Below are 3,402 nucleotides of genomic sequence, written 5' to 3' on the forward strand. Positions count from 1 at the left end.
TTTACTCAAACTCAGTGGATGACTAAGTGGGTCACATTTTTATATAGTATTAATGTGTCTATTTTGACTAAAGGTTAGTTTTATTACCCACTAACATATTTCTTTAGCTTATATTCATTTTATTATTGCTTAAATAGCATTCGTATCATCTGCAAGCCTTATCGCATTACCCTATGTAATGATATCTGCATGTCTGATTTAATGACAGATTTAAATGTATACTTCAAACTTTATTATAGTCTCATAATGTTTGGCGAGTGTAGAATAAGCCGTTGATTTGTTTAATATTAAGTGATGAGATAAGCGTTGCAGTTATCACTTACACTATTAAAATAATTGAATGCAAGAAAACAAATACGGATTATAAAATGTTATATTTTAGGTGTATGTATATTTACTAGCATAAGTTACATAGTATAAGAGCAAATGATGTTATGTGCAAAGAGACCATCGTTTATTAAAACCAACACAAAGTCAAGTATCTGCAGAATGTCTTCTTGGTTCCTCCTCTTCTCTTTTCGCTCTCCCAACAATCGAACACAGCATATAATAACAAAACTCTAAAGCACGTCTGACAGCACTGACTTCTGCCAACAGTCTGCCCCTCCTCTTAACAACACAGGCTTTTTATATCGCAAAATCGTTCACCTCTATTTGCATATTCTTCTAACTCACGTGATCACTACTCTATAAATAAGAGTCTTGACCATTTCTTTTCTTTCTTTTTATTTATTTTTGGTGACCGACCCGCACGTGGTCTATCCAGGTAAGTCACGCATTTCTCCACACTCCCCCCTGATCTCATGATCACAAACAGGACATGCGGGCAATCGTCGTTGGCGGGTACTCCTTCGAAGAAGCACTTCCTCATTGCTGTTTTCTTCATTACCACCATCATTACTACCAGTCTGTTCCATTATCCCGTCTCGTGGTTCCATAGGCGGTGTCTCACAATCAGGGCAGGGGGGCAGTATCCGTCTTTGTCGGGTACTTCTCCGAAGAATCGGAGGCGTCATCTCCTCGGTATGCTCCATCATCCCTTCTCGCTGGGTTTCGCAATCACGGGGGGTGGGCAGAATTCGTCTCTGTCGAGTATTTCGATGAGACATTACTTCCTTGTGTCCATCGCTCTCCTCACTATTGTCATCAGTATGTCCCATCATTCCCTTATCTGGTTCTGTTGGTGGTGTTTCTATGCTCACCTGAAGGGGCAGTAAGTGATCAGGATCATCTCTGAACGGTGTGTGATCCTCCTCATCGTCCTCAGAATCAGAAGAGGTATAACAAGGGCGGATATCTTTTACGTGACGTGGTATGCCACCAATCAACATGGTCTGAGGACTTATGATTTCATCTATTTTTCCCCGGAAAAATTTCGTAGTGCACCCAACATTTGGGGGTTTTATCCAAACAAGGTCTCCCACCTGATATGGTGTATTGACAACACTCACCACTGATGGTATGGCATCAACTCCTTTCACACGCTGTTCATATTGGTAAATCCCATTGGCTGGTGCAGTTGCTGGTGTTGCATTGTCCTTGGGTGTTATATTATACCAGTACACAGCTTCTGGAATAGAGCACTGCGTCCTGGCTGCAATTCTTTTGATGGTGCGGTGACACCGTTCTGCTATACCATTACCCTCGGGATAATATGCACACCGATAATGCATTTTAATCCCCCATTCGTGCACGAATTTCTGAAATTCTTGACATCGAAATGTGGCGGCATTATCAGTCAGAATTTCAATCGGGGCACCACGTTCAAAAAAGACGGCTCTCAACTGTTGTATAATGCTGGCTGCATCCTGTCGTGTACACAGGCGCCATATTGTGAAACGCGTCGGGCCACAATCCGTCATGGTCAAAAAATGTTTGCCCCCATAATGTGTTATGTCCATCCCTACTCGCTGCCAGTTGCCCTCCACCTCGAGCTTCCCTTTTTGCCATTGGGATGGTGCCGGATCAATTCTCTGACACTCTTCACACGAACGTATGGCTGCTTTCACTGATGCTTTTGTAGTTGCAGGGCATACTCTTCGGACAAAATATGCAGTCCTCTGAATTCCAGGATGTCCAATCTGCTGGTGTATCATACGGATCTGGTCAGGTGTTAATTGATCCGTTACAGTCGCGCATGTTTGTTGTTGAAGATCGGATCCCTGCCTCATTGCATCGATCCACCTCTTTGGTACTCGAGTCAAGCTATCAGCCAAATTCTGCATCGACGAGACTAACGCAATGTCTACCTGCAAGCTGTATTCGTCAACTAGACGCTTAATTATTGCTAGTCTCCTTCGTACTAGCATTTCACTTGCAGCTCTAGTCTTAACTCGAGCCTTTCAAGTCAAGGTGTCGGTTAACCAATGGTAAACACACAATGAGTCAGTGTGGAGATGCACAACATTAGTCTGCCATTGCAATGCGAGATTAAGACCTTTTAACGTGGCATCAAGTTCTGCCAAATTTATATGTTGGGCATCATTTTTCGGACGAAGCCAGCATGCATCTTCCACAACAACACCTAGTTGCTCCAACACGACACCTGTAGCCAACGAACTTGCGTCAACCCATGCATTTAGTTCGTTTCCAGACACTTGCCACTCACCCCGGGCAGGGTCATTCCTATGCACTCTGGACAACATTTCAGCCATCATTTGTTGGAGAGAATCATCATCCGCAACATCGTCCCATCCTTTTGTTACTGTAGTCACTCGTCTTTTCACCACTCCTGTTGCCGATCGGAGCCATCCACAGACAGGTAGATGTCCTACCAATTTACCACAGATAGAAAACACAGTACGTCTTGTTAATACATTGGGTAACTTTGGAAGTGGGCTCCCTCGTTTCCATCGCAACGTATTGCCCTCCTCCCAGACCTCGAGGCCTAGCACGGGCACTCCATCCTTTAGGCGCTTAGGGTCTTTGCTTATTAACCCAAACGCTTTCAGTTTTATTCGAACTGCATCCGCAGACATTATGTCCTCATTAACATAGATGTCATCTATGTAGGCTGAAGCAGCTTTTGCTGTGGTCTCATCCTGCATCAAAACAGTTTTAATAATGGTTGTCATAATCAAGGGTGCTACGTTTAGGCCAAAACCCAAACGTGTCAAACAATATAGTTTTCCCTTGAGTAGTACTGTCTGAAACGGCCATAATGACTCATGGACACGTATCTGCAGGTAGGCCCTCTTTAGATCCAGAAGTGCTACATTGCTCCCTTTTTGACGCCACTCTCTCAGTTTAGCAGCGCACACATCTGCGTTTCCGGTAAACGCATCAACATGCCGATTCAACTCTCGGTAATCCATTACGGGACGAATTTTTTCTTTGGTAGGTTGTTCAACAGCCATGAGCGGAATTAATCCCTTGGGTGGTCCCAGACGTTCCTGTGGGTAT

The sequence above is a fragment of the Euprymna scolopes genome, chromosome 9 (assembly GCF_053919585.1).
Source record: "Euprymna scolopes isolate OS-2025 chromosome 9, ASM5391958v1, whole genome shotgun sequence".
NCBI lineage: Eukaryota > Metazoa > Mollusca > Cephalopoda > Sepiida > Sepiolidae > Euprymna > Euprymna scolopes.